The sequence below is a fragment of the Siphateles boraxobius genome, unplaced genomic scaffold (genome assembly GCF_051911475.1).
Source record: "Siphateles boraxobius isolate OS27281-9 unplaced genomic scaffold, OSU_SipBor_1 1, whole genome shotgun sequence".
Lineage (NCBI taxonomy): Eukaryota > Metazoa > Chordata > Actinopteri > Cypriniformes > Leuciscidae > Siphateles > Siphateles boraxobius.
The window spans coordinates 2,797,705-2,815,000 of NW_027508699.1; the positions used below are offsets into that span (position 1 = coordinate 2,797,705).

Consider the following 17,296-nt stretch of genomic DNA (forward strand, 5'->3'; position numbering starts at 1 on the left):
ACTTCCTTTAACTTGTTTGCTAAAACTTTCGCTAAAATCTTAAGATCTGTGTTTAGCATTGTGATCGGCCTGTAGTTTTTAAATCTACTTTTTCTCCTTTCCTTTTATATATCAGTTTTGTTATCCCCATCCCCATTCTTTCATTAACTTCTTCTTTTTCAAAAATTTCTCTAAAAACTCCCTTTAAAATCTTTGTTAAAATCTCTTTAAAACATATATAAAATTCACTTCCCAAACCATCTATTCCTGGACTTTTCTTTTTATTCAGCTGCTGTATTGCTCTTTCTATCTCTTCTTCTCTGACTTCTTGATCACATTCTTTTTTATCTTCCTCGCTAATTTTAGCTTTTATCTGATTCAACAATTCCCTTTTTTCGTTTTCTTTTACACCCCTTGTACTAAAAAGCTCTTCATAAAAATTCCTTATTTCTTCTAAAATGTTTTCATTCCCTTCTACAATTTCCCCATTTTTTCCTCTTATCTCTTTTATCGTTTCAGCTTTCCCTTTCTTTTTTTCCAAATCCAAAAAAAACTTGGTGCATTTTTCTCCCTCCACTGTATATTTAGCTTTGCTTCTTAACCTCGCCCCCTCATTTTCTTTTTCCTCTATTTCTTTCAGTTTTCCCTCCATTTCCTTTATCTTTTGTATATCTTTATTTTCTTTATTCAATTCCACTTCCAAACTTTCCTTTATTTCTTTTTCTTTGTATCTTTTGCATTTGCGTATTATACTACAATACTTAATCGAGAATTTTTTAATTAAAAACTTTACGTTCTCCCACCATACTCTCTTATCTTCTTCATACATTTCATTTTCCTTTTCTTTTTCTATAATTTCTTTAACCTTTAAAACATAGTCTTCATTTTGTAACATTTTAGTATTTAAAACCCATATTCCTGGCCCTCTTTGCACTTTATTCCAGTCCATTTTAAAAAATAAAAACTTGTGATCGCTCAAACTTGTGTCTTCATACTTAATATTTTCGATAAAATTCTCCACATTCCTCGTACATAAAATAAAGTCAATTCTTGTTTTGCACACAAAACTCCCTACTATTTGTCTCCTTGAAAATTCTTTTTTCCTTTCATTTCTTTCTCTCCACACATCTATCATATTATTTTCTGCCATTAATGCTTTTAATTCTTTTCTCCCTGTATCAGTTTTAAAAACCATTCCTTCTGCCATGTCATGTTTATTAAAAACCATGTTAAAATCCCCCATCATTATTATTTCCTTATACTTCTTTACAATACTTCTTAAAACATTAAAAAACTCTTTCTTTTCTTTCTCTTCCGTTGGTGCATGTACATTTACTAAAATCAATTCTCTTCCTTCATGTATTGTCTCAACCACCATACATTTCCCCATCGTATCTTTGTATAGAATTTTACTTGATTTAAAAACATCATCCTTCATTAAAAAAGCCACTCCTCTTCCAAACCTCCCATCTCCATTATTGTATAAAATCCCTCCTTCCCATCTCTTTTTAAAATCATTCATCACATTTTCTCTCCAGTTTGTTTCTTGTAGCACAATATCTTCTCTTTTACATTTTTCTTTTACATTTTTTTAAATTTCGTTAAGTTCAAAAGTCCTCTCGCATTAAAAGTCACACAACTTAGTACCATTAAAAATAAAAAGAATAAATATCTAAAAACCATTATTCTTAGTCTTTCTCCTCCAGTTCCTTTAACACCTCAAACCTGTTTAAACACTCCATTAGTCCTTTTTTCAACACTTTTTTTCTTGCAGTTTCTATATTTGGCTTTACCTTTAGCAATCTTCTTCGTCCTTGTCCCCTCTCCACTTTTTTCTTCTCGTCCTCCTCCATCCTTATTTCTCCTTCGCTGTCTGTTTCTTTGTCTTGTTCTTTTCCTTTTTGTCCATGATTTGAAGATATGTCGTGTCAACTGCGTGTCCTCTTCACTTATCTGTTCATCATCCTTTTCATTCCCTCCTTCTCCTTCTTGTCTGTTGTTTGTTCCTTCCTCTGGTTCTTTGGTTGTGATTCATCCTCTTCTTGTCTTTCCTCGTTGTTTCCTTCATGCACCTGTCTGTCCACCTGTACTTCCCTTCCTCCTACCTCTCCCTCCATCCAGCATTCACATTTATTTAAAATTTCTTGGCAATGCGGGCACCTGACGGCGTTACAATCTCGTGCAAAATGGCCCCTTTCCTCACACTTATAGCACTTGAAATCTGGGCAATCTTTCAGTAGATGTCCTGGGCTCATGCACAGCCGACAGGTCTTTACCTGGTGGCTGTGCATCACCCTAAAGTACTGTGGCCCTTCTGCTGATTCCAGCTTTGTGCTATAAGGGAGTGATGCCACTTCTTTGGGGAACCTCACCTTCACAAACCTGGTGCCGTCTTCTACGTCAGTGCCCGGATAGCACCTTCTTTTGATTTTAGATATGGGGGTAACCCCCCATCCTTCCAATTTGTCCAAAATTTCATTATCCTCCAGGTAGACAGGTAGGTGCATGAATGAAACAACGTAATCTTTATTTTGCAGCTTTTTTACTTCACACTCCCTTTATTGTCAATCCATCGATTAAAACGTCGCACATTTCTTCCTGTTCTAGTGTCAGTTCATATTCCTTGCCTTGCCTGGGTCTTACAGCCAACACCTTTCCACTTCCAATTTGTTCCGAAATCGCTTTAATTATATCCTCCGCTCTCACTCCACTCACGTTCTCCGTACTTACGATCACTGTTGCCTCTTTTAAATATTTTCTTTCACCAAATCTTTTCCTTGCTTCTTGATCATTTCCATTCCCAGTTCTTTGTCGATTCTCTAGTCCAGTGTCGCTTGCCTTCCGTGTTCCTCCCGCCAGTCCAGTGTCGTTTGCCATTCGTGTTCCTCCCGCCAGTTCAGTGTCGTTTGCCATTCGTGTTCCTCCCGCCAGTCCAGTGTCGTTTGCCATTCGTGTTCCTCCTGCCAGTCCATTGTCAATTAACGTGCGTGTTCCTCCAACCAGTCCAGTGTCGTTTGCCGTTAATCCGTCCATAATTGCAAAAAAAAAAAAAAAAAACACCCTCCAGCCAGCAAAAGCTGCTGTTAGGTGGTTTGAAAAGCAAAATAAAACGAAAAAAAACTAACTTAAAGTAAACAAAAAACAAAAATGGGGGAGAGCCTTCCTCTCCAACTGCAGCCAACTCACTTCCTGGATCGTACCAACTAGATCGGGCGTGACCAAGGTGGTATGGCCGTAAGCGAGAGTCTCAGCCGATAGAGGGATATTTAAAGAAGGCACACGAGTCTCGGCCCGCATTCACACACACTGCAGCTGCAAGACAAACAGCATCCACAAAGCGTTTTCATGTCTTTATACAGCTGCTCAAAATATTTTTTCTACCACATCTTTTCCTTCCCTTCACCTCTCTATTAATGTGCTTGGACACAGAGCTCTGTGAACAGCCAGCCTCTTTAGCAATGATCTTTTGTGTCTTGCTCTCCTTGTGCAATATGTCAATGGTCGTCTTTTGGACAGCTGTCAAGTCAGCAGTCTTCCCCATGATTGTGTAGCCTACAGAACTAGACCGAGAGACCATTTAAAGGAATTTGCAGGTGTTTTGAGTTAATTAGCTGATTAGAGTGTGGCACCAGGTGTCTTCAATATTGAACCTTTTCACAATATTCTAATTTTCTGAGATACTGATTTTGGGATTTTCATTAGTTGTCAGTTATAATCATCAAAATTAAAAAGAATGAACCTTAAATATATCAGTCTGTGTGTAATGAATGAATACAATATCCAAATTTCACTTTTTGAATGGGATTACTGAAATAAATCAACTTTTTGATGATATTCTAATTATATGACCAGCCCCTGTGTATGTATGTATGTATATATATATATATATATATATATATATATATATATGTATATGTATATGTGTGTGTGTGTGTGTCTTTTAACTACTATGTACTTAAAGTACAATGTACTTATTGTGTTCATGTTGTATTGCAAAACACTTTTGGTGCTATTGAGGTGGGAAACGGATAGGACAGGTTTGTTGGTAATGGTATGGGTATGTTGGTATGTTTAAGGGTGGGTTAAGGTTTCAGGTTTAACAACCAAATTGTCAACCACCCAGATAAGGTCCTTACTGCTGTTCAGTTTCTACTAAAAGACAGAAAAGCCTCAGGGAAGGGTCAACAGTGTAATTGTAGATGTAATTACAGAAATGAATTACAGCTGTAATTGCATGCAGGGATTTTTTTTTAAATATAAGTACAATGTAAACCTGTATGCTCAAGTGCATCAAATTATTACTTATAAATTAATATATTGATTAATATATATGTTAGTACATAGAGTAGCAAATTAGATCTAAAGAAATATTAACAGTCAATCGTAACTTGTTATAATTGATTATGAATATTTGGATCAGTTAATAGAATTAACTTAATTTAGTAAAATTGATTGTGAATATTTGGATCAGTTAATAGAATGAACTTAATTTAGTAAAATTAATATTACAATCAATCAACCAGTTCGTCCCATGAACACTCAGTGTTAATTGTTTATTAATCCTAAGAAAATTTCATTTCTGGGGAAGGGAAATGTCTTTCTTACTGTACAGTACTACTAAGAGCCTGTAGTCAAAATCTAAATCGTAAAATAAACTTTGTTGCAAGCAGAGAATCAGAACCAAATACATATTGTGCACAAGTTTTATCTACTTATTTTTAGTTTTAACTAAATCACGAACACATAACTAACATACAAACAATTACACATACATGGGTAGATGGTAAGTGACAGAATGAAACTGGAAATGAAATGAAGCTACGGAAAAGATTCATTGAACATGAAAAGAACCATCAGCTTTTTATTTTCGGAGCACTCATTAAATGTATACTTGCATGGCCTTTGCAGTGAAAGCCTTTCTTGAAGTTCCTGAAAAAGGATCTTGATGGTTCCATGAGTGTCAAACGTTTAAGTTGCAATCGTTTCTTCTCCGTTGGATGAAGAAGATATGATGAACTTGCATGGTTAGTTCGACTCTGTTCTGGTTGAAAGTTCTCTCTCTCCATGAGCACATGGCTGGTTGTGAGTCAAGGCCTGCTGCCCTTGGGCTTGCTGAGGACAGGACAGCACAGCACCCCAAATGTACCGAGAAAGCCAAGAGAGAGAAGGGCTTGTGTAGAGGCCATTTGAAGCCTGATAAAGGTCCCAACTTTCAGGGTTGGCTCAACCGACAAGAAAGGGGGAATTTCTAAGCCGGAGATTCCTCTGTTGGGAGGATTTATGACGCTATTTCAAGTGTGGTTAGACATATGCCTTGCCATTTGTGTCCATTTATACTCAGATAGATATAACTAACACACTGCATTCTAAGAGAAGGTGATGTACACTAAAGTGTGAGTCATTAAATGAGGATTAATTAGATAGGAGACACGATACAGGTGGGGTTACATTGACCGTGTATAATAAAATACACACTGTAGTATCAAAGACATAATAGTACACAAGACAGTAAATCATTCACGCAGTGTCCAGGGGTGCATGTTCATTTATAAAGCAGTTTGTCCATAGATTAGTGCAAAATCTGTTTAAGGGCTGTGGGTCTTTCCTATGGCCTCTGCTTTTTCCACGTGACCACATTTTTAACAGCAATAAAAGCAACTTATCTGATCGTAGTCATGGTAACTAAGACCCTTCTTGCCCTTGTTGGGGGGATGGGACCATAGATCCCAAAGTGAGTTTTAAAGATTATTTGTTAAATATAACTGAATTTGTTAAATAAATCTGATTTGTCTCAGTCGTTACAATAGTAGTTAAAGACACCTAATATAAAGTAGTGGGAACTTTAACAACTCTGTCTACACAGAGACGGTGAACTCATGAAGATGGAGAATGGGACCGCTGTGTGCTCAGCGGCTGGCAGAATAAGAGTCCCGCTTACGGCTCGTCAGCCAAACAGAAAAACTTATTGGCTGATGCGATTAAAAACAACAACGAAATATCGGCCGATACATCGGTTGACCACTAGTTATAACATCATATCTGAAAGGTAACAGAGTAACAAAATATAAACTTACCACTGTGAGACATTCTGCTCAAGTTGGCTTGCAATATTGGTTCCAATCTAACTGCTTGATCATCCGCATTTTCAGAACCTTACTTGGCTCAAACTGATACGTTAATACTGATGACATTAACTGTGTTTAGAATAGCTTTAGAAGCCATTTCCAGCACACGCTTGAGGTTTTAGGCCAATCACAATGCACTTAGTCAGCTGGCAAATTAGAGCACTCTTTTCAGAAGCAGGGGCTTTGTAGAAATCAGTGCATTTCAGACAGACTGGAAATAGACGTACTGCAATAATGTACCGTATGTGAAAAATTTGTTTTTGGAGCATTAAAGCATGTTAACCTATTCTATTACAAGCAGTAAACAAAATCATTTTACTTTAACTTTTAAAAATAGCATCCTATTAACCCTTTGAACTGTTGTATAAAATCAATATCAACAATTCAATAATTACAGTCATGCTGATATTCGGGAAAACAGCATTCTTGTTTGTATGATTGCATCATAGAGAAATATAAGCCAAAAACTCATATGGGGCATTTTTTTGCACCCATATCTTGAATTTGGGGGGCATTTGAACTGTTTTCTAGGACTCATGGAGTGCTTTGCAAAGTGAGTGACATACTCAATAATGTCAGCTTCCACATTGTTAAAACAACAATTACCATATTATTGTCGAAGATACATTTCACTCACTCAATGGTTACAATAAATTTTTATAGCTCTTTTTGTATCCAGTGTGAGACACAGCGGTCTCATTTAGAGTTTAAAATTAATTTAATTTATTCATTGGATAAAGTTGAAGTGGAATTAATTGTATGAAGTAATGTATTGTATCACTTTTTTCCAGATCTGGTCCTCCATACTACATAGCAATGAGCTGTGACGTTGTAAATATGGAGTTTATTAAAGAGGAGAATGACGATGTGAGAAAAATGCGAAGTGAAATGTGAAGATACAGAGGAACAAATAGGTTGGTGTCCATTTTTGATTCTTCATTAATGACTACTGAAAAACATTGTATGTAACTGAATGTAACAAATTTTCTGACTGATTAATAGAATCATAGGCTGATGTTACATACCTATAGAAGCAAAAATTGGCATAGTTGTTATCAATAATGCAAGGACAAATAGAAGTGACATTTAAACTTCACATGTAATTAAATTATATTTTCATTTTAGACGTGATGAACATGCAAGAGAAAAGTGAAGAATTTAATAAAATGGAGAAGAAACGTCAGTATCAGAAACTTCATGATTTTTTCTGGAGGAAAAAATGGACAAGAACTATTTCAAAGAACAGAAGCCAAAAAGTATTTTACCTGCCCTCAATGTGGAAAGAGCATCACAAATAAAAAAACAATCAAGGATCACATAAGAGTTCACACTGGAGAGAAACCTTTCACGTGCCTTCAATGTGAGAAGAGTTTCAAATATAAAACAACCATTCGGATTCACAAAAGACTTCACATTGGTGAGAAGCCATTCACATGCCCTCAGTGTGGCAAGAGTTTCTCACAGAAAGGATCCTTTCAGAGACACGTAAGAATTCACACCGAAGAGAAGCCATTCACATGTGATCTGTGTGGAAAGTGTTTCAAATGGTCATATAGTCTCAGAGTTCATAAGCTCATTCACTCCGGAGAAAAACCTTTGATTGTGATAAGTGCGATAAGGACACGAGAGAATTCACACTGGAGAGAAGCCGTATCAATGCCATCAATGTGGCAAGAGATTCAGTCATTCCAGAAGTGCAAAGATTCACAGTAAGAATTATTGCCCAAAATTAAAAGGAATGCCTGTACAATTGGAGATACAAGACCATAAGAGCACAGATGTTAATAAATGCTGAATTATTGTCCTTGTTCTACTTTATCTTGTTATTTGTGATGTTTCATTCACTTGCATTACTGTAATTATCTGAATGTTTAACGTTGTGTTGCTGAGTCAAATATGTTTCATTGAGTTCACTGACCAGATTAACATCAAAGCAGCATTAAAGTCATTAACTAAAGTGATCCAAATGAGGGTGAGGGTGAGGGTTACGGTTAGGGTTAGGGAAGAGGCAGAGGACTTTTTATTAAAACAATTATTCCACAAATATTCATGCAAAGTTTTCCCCTTTTGGCAAAATTTTGAGTTCTGACATTGAATTAGGCCATTCACATGTTTTCTGAGGAGGTTTTTTACATGTTAGCTCCACTGTGGATCTTCATTCTTCAAGCTCCACCATGGTTTTCCACTTCACTGGCTCTGCAAGGGTCTTTTCATCCACTGTTTCTGCGATGGTCTTTTCCAACATGGCCATCAGCTCTGTGGTGGTTTCTAGTTTCCCTGGACCCTGTGAGTCAGGCTCACATCCACTTTGTGGTCTTGGCCCTCCTTAAGCCAACACCCATAAAATTGTCCATCGCCGGGTCAGTGCTCATTGACACCTCCGTCCTGGGGCTAGTTCCCACCCTTACATCCACCCTTAAAGCCCTTCCTCTGCTGCAGTTCCTGTCCGGTCTGTTGGACTATCTGGTTCTGCCCAGTTCCCTGTCCCTTCTTCCTCCTCTGGTTTTGTCCAGCTCGCTGACACCTCAACCTCCTGCTCTACTGGGGCTCCTCAGTCCTCAGGCTCCACCGGCATGACCACGGTCTCCTGGCTATTCAGCTTAATCATGGTCTTCAGACTTGTGGCACAAGCTGCGTTTCCATTACCCTTAAAATTGCGCAATTTGAAATTATCGCAAACAAGTTTTTACTCTCACATGAGGTTGTTTTTCAGGCAATTCGAAAAAAGGAATATTTAGCAAAACTACCGTACACATGGTGTACTTAAAAGTCATCATTCTTTAAAGATGACTTGGTATGTTTGGACAGAAGATGACAGTTTTTTATTTGCGTACTATAACCTCCCAGAAACACCTCATACCTGGCGAAGTATAAGGGGCTCTCCTTGCCATTAATGCTTGGACAACACGCCTACGTCTCCTTCGATTAATAATAATGGCTAGTGTGGTGGCTGTGATATACGTAAACCTAGTAGCATCCGTAACGATGATTTTTGGAATGGCTCATAGCAAGAGGAAAAAATTATGTTTTAGTCGCATAACATCAGTTAATGGAAATGCCGTCATTTTACAACAGTTTTTTTTTTGTCTTTTTTATCATTTTTTATCATTTATTTAGAAACTATCACAAATGTTTTGCCCAAATATGTAATTGAAACCTACCTGCAATTTGGGAAGTTTGACCCTTTGGCTCCACCTTGGCCCTTCGATCCCTCAGCTGCTCCGTAGTCCGTAATCCCTCTGGCTCCACCGGGCTCTTTTGTCTCTCCAGCTCCATCTTGTTCTGTTGTCCCCCTAGCTCCACCATGGACTTGTGGTCTTTTGGCTGTGCTTGGTTCCTCCACCCTTTGGCTCCAGTGGAGTCTTCACACCCTCCAGCTCTACTGTTATCTTCATTCCCATCAGCTCCTTTTTGATCCTCCGAACTCCCAGCTCCACCTTGGTCCTTCAAGCCTGTGATTTTGACCTGGTCCTCTGTTTCTCTGCCTTGGTCTCTACCTTCTCCAGCTCTGATTTGGTCTTCCGATTCCCCGGCTCTGCTATGGTCAATGGTCCCCCAGGCTCCACCTTGTATCTTCATCCCTCCACCTCCACCATTTATATGCTCCTTAAGGAGGGGGCTATGTCACGATCACCGGCTGGAGTGCCCTCGACTCCCCTCTTGTTCGTTGTCATTCCAACATGGACAAAATTTTCCATAACTTTCTGGACTCATCATCCCTGATTGCTGTCAGTTGTATATCCTTAACTGTAATCCCGAAGGGGTAATGCGGCCACAACATGGACTGGCCGTTACACCTTGACTGTGCATTATTTTTCAATAATTCAACGGCCCAAAGTCAATTATTCAGCTTATACTACGGTTACCAAACCTCAAAACATTGTTCAGATGATGTATTTCAAGACATTTCTCAGGTTTTTTTCCTTTTGATTAATTTCTTACCCATCTAATCCCAAGCCTCCATTGCCAATTCCAAAATATCATTTTAGAGCTAGTAACGGAGGCTTGAGCCACTGATAGCAATGACTAATGCAGTTTTTAATGTAGTTATTAGAGAGAGAGTTATCAAGCGTGTATGAATTACCTCAGTCTTTGCGTCTCTCAACAGTGTTCAGCAGCAGCTTCTCTACTAATAGCGAAACCTTTTTTATCTGTTCCGAGAACAGTCATTATTAGGCTACATCGCTAGTTTGAAATGTCTTGTAGATTTTAAGTTGTTAATGTTACGGCTGATCAGGAACGAACCCAAGCGCAAACAGTATGCGATTACACAAAGTTTATTAATAGACAAAACAGGAAAACAAAACCCGCGAGGGGGCAAAACAGGACTGGAACAGGGTTGACAAAACTTGGTAATGACTTGACGGTAAAATAAAACCGCAAACGAAGAGACAGAACTTCTCTGAAGACAATGCACTTGACAGGGTACTCACGAGGATGACAAAGATTAGCAAAGCACTCAGACAGGAATCACAAGGTAACACGAAGTATAACACACACGATGTATAACAAGATATAACAATGAACCGACACAGGACAGCAAACACAAGGGGATTATAAAGGGAACACTAATGACAAGGACAGGTGAAACTGACTAGACAATCAAGATGAGACGAGGATAACAAGGGGGCGGAGTTACATAACAAGACAACACAAGCACATGGCCAAACAGCTGGCCATGCGCTTGCACACAAAACATGATTCTGTCATGATCCTGCCCTATGACCAGGGAAAATAAAGAACACGAAGGCAGAACCATGACAGAACCCCCACCTTAAGGAGTGGCTACCAGACGCTCCTCAAGAGGACATTAAACACGGGACAAGACAGACTGTGACATCGACACAAACCAACAAAACATGACAAAACACAGTAAAGACAAACACGAAAAGACAATAACAGGATTCGGATGAAAAATTAAAAACAACAAACAAGGTAGAGGTGGCGGGGGAAAAACAGAGTTCATGGGGGGAGGTCCAGGGTGGATGGGTGTGCTGGGGGTCTTAGGTCCACGGGGAGAGGGCTTGGGACGAGGATTCCGAGGCGGACTTGGGTGGAAGCACACGAAGAGACGCCTTGGGGGAAGCAGACTGGGACAGGGTGACACGAGGAGAAGCGCTGGGGAAACTTGACTGGGACAGGGCAGGAGGCGGCAGAGGACAAATGAAAGGGAGAGAGGTAGACGACAACAACGGAACTGGTTGCGGAGCCACCACAAAGGAATCAGTGTTCACTGAAGCTGAACCAGAATCAGCGCTCTTATCCACAGACTCGGAAGATGCGCTCATATCAGACCTGGAAGAAGCGCTGACTGCAGCGGGCTCGGCGACTGCGCTGACTGCAGCGGGCTCGGCGGCTGCGCTGACTGCAGCGGGTTCTGTGACGACACTTGACGAAGGACAGGAGGCTCCCCTCTTTCTCCTCGATCGAGAAGCAGAGGCCGTAGCCGGGCTTGTGACCGGTTGGGGAAGCACGGTGGTAACTGTGCTGGGCGAAGGAGGGGATATCTCTGGCCGGATAGACTCCGACGCTGAGGACTCAGAAGGAGAGTCCCACGAGGTTCGCCGCCCTCGCTTCCCACGGAGGTCAGCAGGTGCAGATGGAGTGCCAGGAGTCGTGAGAGAACCAGCCTGGTCCCCGAGCGTCGCAACGCCGATCATACGACCCTCGGGAATAGCTGGCAGGCAGGCGGCAGGCGCAAACCACGTAAAAGCTGTCTCTGACTCCTCCCGGGAGAAATGATCAAAAACCTGAGCGAGTTCTTTAGGATCCACTCACCCTCAGGCGAGCATGGCAGATTGACGCTCCTCCTGTCGCGGGAAGTTGATAACCGACATTGATCAGAGGGGCCCGAAGGTTGCTTGGCAGGAAAGCTCATACTGTCTGCTGGGTTCTGTTTTGGTCGGTTCATTCTGTTACGGCTGATCAGGAACGAACCCAAGCGCAGACAGTATGCGATTACACAAAGTTTATTAATAGACAAAACAGGAAAACAAAACCCGCGAAGGGGCAAAACAGGACTGGAACAGGGTTGACAAAACTTGGTAATGACTTGACGGTAAAATAAAACAGCAAACGAAGAGACAGAACTTCTCTGAAGACAATGCACTTGACAGGGTACTCACGAGGATGACAAAGATTAGCAAAGCACTCAGACAGGAATCACAAGGTAACACGAAGTATAAAACACACGATGTATAACAAGATATAACAATGAACCGACACAGGACAGCAAACACAAGGGGATTATAAAGGGAACACTAATGACAAGGACAGGTGAAACTGACTAGACAATCAAGACGAGACGAGGATAACAAGGGGGCGGAGTTACATAACGAGACAACACAAGCACATGGCCAAACAGCTGGCCATGCGCTTGCACACAAAACATGATTCTGTCATGATCCTGCCCTATGACCAGGGAAAATAAAGAACACGAAGGCAGAACCATGACAGTTAAACTATTTTACTGATAAAATTGTCAGAGCAGTGCTGACAACATGTTTCTATGCGAGTGTGTGTCCGACTGTCTGTACTGTGTGTGTTTGAGTAAGGGAGAGAGAGAAAAAAAGAGAGTATGTGTTGTCCTTAATAAAATGTAATTTTGTAGCAAAAAACAGGGAAATAATTGGTTGTTTTTATCCTATTGTTTACTTGTTATTTGCTTGGTCAGTGTCATTGTGGGATTTGCTTATTTTTCTGTCGTAGGCTGTAAAGACCTTTGAAATAACTGAAATAATTTGGCGAAGTGATATGGAACAGTAATGCGGTCAAGACCTGTTGTAAATAATTTAGCCGTGCGTTTCCCTGAAAATAATTGCACGCCTTTTAGAATTGGATTCAATTAGATTCAAGCATTCAAAAACCACGTAGTATAAGCCAGAATCATTTATGGCTCAGCATCAACCTCAATGCTTTCTAAGATAGAGTTGATTCAAAACCAAGCCAAAAGAATATGTTGTGGAGCTTTTATATCCTCTCCTGTAACAGCACTGCAGGTAGAAAGGGGAGATGGGAAATGGGAGAAACGCCACTAGACATTTGTGAAATTCAGCTAAATATGATCTACTGGAGAGTGGACAGGTATTAAAGGTCATTTTACAAACCATCCAGTTAAATATTGGGGAGTTGTTGGGAATATGAGCAGATACATCTAAAAAAATTTGGATGAACTATAGACAAGCAGACCATTCATAATACAGATATTAGTCACAGTGGTTCTGCCAATCTCTCCACATTGGCTCTTCTCAATGCCATCAGTAGACCAGCTGATATTTAAAACGATAAAGGAAAACCAAAAAATGTGTTCCAAAAGAGACATTAGTACAGCAGTATTTAGATGGAGAATGCCTATATATATATATTACAGTGGATGGAAGAAATCCAACCTACAGCTGTAGTAATTTGTTCAGGTTAATATTCAGGTTCATAAAAGTTTGAGTGGAAAATCAGCATTTAGGCAAGATATATTAATTGAATTAATAAAAAGTTTGTATAGAATATGCCAACTGAGAATTATAGCAGTATTTAGTGCCACTGATTGTTATTCATATAATGAGTTAAAGGAATACGCCACAGTTTTTTGAAATAGGGGTTATTCACCGTCTCCCCTACATTTATTTAGGTGGACAAACGCATTTTTGTCTCAGCGCATGCATTGTCTTAGTTTGGCAGCGCCAACGCTAGCTTAGCTTAGCATAATGAATGGAATCCTTTGTTGCCGGATAGCATGTAGTGAGTAAAAGTGATCCAAAAAAAACTGATTTATTCTTGTTGCCTGCGTATTCACAATGAGTACAAATAGCAATGCAGATTAGGATGATTTCCTAGGCAGAGATTGACTTTATGGGGGGAAGCACAGGCGAAGCACTGCTACTTGGGCGCAGAGATATCACTGCATCTCAGCATCGATCTAACAGCTGAATAAAGACACAGATTCACGTAAGGAAGAGTAATAAAAGACAACTTTGCATGTGCATTTTTTTTCTGCCTGTGCTTTGAAAATATCCTTCAGACGTAGTACCGTCTTTCTGGGCCATTTCATTTTTTTAACATAGTCCTCCGGTGCAAAATGCTCTTCACAAACACAATACTGGTTAATTTTGTATAGAGATGTTGAAGTACAGATATCCAGAGCTACCCATTGATTTCTCAGTTCCACATTCAATGGAATTCTGTGATACATTACATTTGTGTATATCCTTTGCTTGTTCTCACAACCTTTTGCTATGCAGGCAATTACCATGTTTGCTGTAACTGTAACTGTAACTTCTCAAACTCAAGATACTCGGTGCAGGACATGCCAATATGTTGGCGGAAGTTGGGGGATTTCAGGTGTTGTGTGATATCTCTGCGCCCAAGTAGCAGTGCTTCGCCTGTGCTTCAGAATCAGAATCAGAAAGAGCTTTATTGCCAAGTGTGCTTGCACACACAAGGAATTTTCCTTGGTACTGAGGCTTGCAGTGCACATATACAAATACAGATACAACAAGTAATAGTAATACAAATAGTAATACAAATTCTACAAATAAAATTATAAAAAATATGAAAATACTATAAAAATATATGGTCACAGTTGGGTTTTGTCAGAATAAACATTTACAGATAATGAACATATTTACAGTATTTTGTATAGTCTGAATAAATATAAATATAAATATCACCTGAATTTTTAAGATATTGCACTAAACAGTGGGAGTATTGCACTTACAGGCATATGCCTTGGGAGATATGTCTGTTCAGAAGGGAGATGGCCTGTGGGAAGAAACTGTTCCTGTGCCGAGATGTTCTAGTGGCCAGTGATCTGAGTCGCCGTCTTGACGGTAACAGTTCAAACAGGTGGTATCCAGGGTGAGTGGAGTCTGTGATACTTTTACCTGCTCTCTTCCTCACTCTGGAAGAGTACAGGTCCTGGAGGGATGGCAGGGGGGCACCAATAATCCTCTCCGCAGTCCGGGCTGTCTGTTGTAGTCTCCTGATGTCTGATTTGGTAGCTGAACCAAACAATAACGGCTGAGTAGAACTGAATCAGCAGCTCCTGTGGCAAGTTGAACTTCCTCAGCTGGCGAAGGAAGTACAGTCTCTGTTGGGCCTTTTTCACAGTGGAGTCAATGTGATTGTCCCACTTCAGGTCCTGAGAGATGATAGTGCCCAGGAACCTGAATGACTCCACTGCTTCCACAGTGCTGTTCATGATGGTGAGTGGGGGGAGTGCTGGGCTGTTCCTCCTGAAGTCCACGATCATCTCCACTGTTTTGAGCGTGTTCAGCTCAAGGTTGTTGTAACTGCACCAGACAGCCAGCTGTTCAACCTCCAGTCTGTAAGCAGACTCGTCACCGTTTTGGATGAGACCGATGACAGTGGTGTCGTCTGCAAATTTCAGGAGCTTGACAGTGGGGTCTTTAGAAGTGCAGTCATTAGTGTACAGGTAGAAGAGCAGTGGGGAGAGAACGCACCCTTGGGGAGTGCCAGTGCTGATTGTGAGTGTCTTGGATATGTGTTTCCCCAGTCTCACTCGCTGCTGCCGGTCCGTCAGGAAGCCGGTGATCCACTGACAGATCGAGGATGGCATGGAAAGCTGGGTCAGTTTGGCTGTGAGAAGACCAGGCATGGTGGTATTGAAGGCCGAACTGAAGTCCACAAAGAGGATCCTTGCATAAGTTCCTGGTCTGTCGAGATGTTGCAGGATATAATGCAGTCCCATGTTCACTGCATCATCCACAGACCTGTTTGCTCTGTAAGCAAACTGAAAGGGATCCAGCAGGGGTCCGGCTGGATCCCTTTCAGTTTGCTTACGGCATGCTTCCCCCCCAATATAGTCCCACGTCAATATCTGCCTAGGAAATCGTCTAGTCTTAATCTGCACTGCTATTTGTACTCATTGTGAATACGCAGGCCTCAAGGATCCCTTTTTTTGGATGACTTTTACTCACGACATGCTATTTGGCAACAAAGGATTCCATTCATTATGCTAAGCTTAAGGTATGCTAAGACAAAAATGCGTTTGCCCACCAATCTAAATTTAGGAGAGACGGTGAATAACCCAAAAACGGTGGCATGTTCCTTTTAGAATTTTAAATTAGTAAAAAAAGATTTTTTTATGAATAAGAATCACATAATCTAAATGGTTTATACAAAATGTTTTACTAACCTTTATAACCTTTTTTTACTTTCTATTCTTAATTCAGAGTTGTGTGTTGCTTGTAGACTGAGAGAGAAAAGCCTGTCGATCGCCCCCTGGAGGAGAAAGACAGAATGACGAGGCTGAGCTGTCCTTTACCACACAGAAAGCAGACAGAAGCCAGAGAGAAAGCAGCATGAAAGACAAATAAATGAAGCAATTGAATTGAAAAGGATAAAGGAAAAACCGTGGGAGCCGAGCCATGAAGTGTATTAGTGAATTGATAAAGCAAAAGCTTACAGCACCTGGTATTCCCAGGCGGTCTCCCATCCAAGTACTAACCAGGCCCGACCCTGCTTAGCTTCCGAGATCGGACGAGATCGGGCGTGTTCAGGGTGGTATGGCCGTAAGCGAGAGTCTCAGCCGATAGAGGGATATTTAAAGAAGGTAGACGAGGCTCGGCCCACATTCACACACACTGCAGCTGCAAGACAAACAGCATCCACAAAGCGTTTTCATGTCTTTATACAGCTGCTCAAAATATTCATTCATTAGACCTCTATAAACATTAAATTAATAATAAATTAAATATTCTTTGGATTTTATAGACTATTCTAAGACATAAAGTGAGCAGGATATTAAAATGTAGCAAATGGATTTATGTACATAAGCATGTATTTATGATAATAAGCAGAAGCCTCCCCAACGCCCCACAAACACTCCAGTGTAAATCTGTGGTGAAAAGTGGAATTGCAGCACTCTTACCAACCTTTGTTCTTTTTTTAATTTTAGGCATACAGCAGAGACATCAAGAATCAACATATGAATCTCAACAATGGTGACAATCAAAAAAGCTTTGTTGTGACTTTATTAGCTTGTTTTGTGACATTCAAGGGTTGATCTGAATTTTTTTTTTATTGTCACCATTGTTGAGATTCATATGCTGATTCTTGATGTCTGTGTGAGTTTTCATGAACCTGACAAAATGTTTTCTGCATAATGACAGCAGAACAGAAATTTCTGCAGTAGGATAGGCATGAAAAATAAATGATTTAGTATTAAACAACTTAAT

The 17,296-nt window shown here is 40.2% G+C and overlaps 1 non-coding gene across 1 annotated transcript; it reads right to left on the reverse strand.

Annotated features, from left to right (window-relative positions):
* Positions 1–16,517: 16,517 nt before the first annotated feature.
* On the reverse strand, positions 16,518–16,636 carry LOC143741784 (5S ribosomal RNA). The gene has a single exon (XR_013205232.1). It is a non-coding gene; the product is annotated as a 5S ribosomal RNA (ribosomal RNA).
* Between the last annotated feature and the right edge of the window lie 660 nt (positions 16,637–17,296).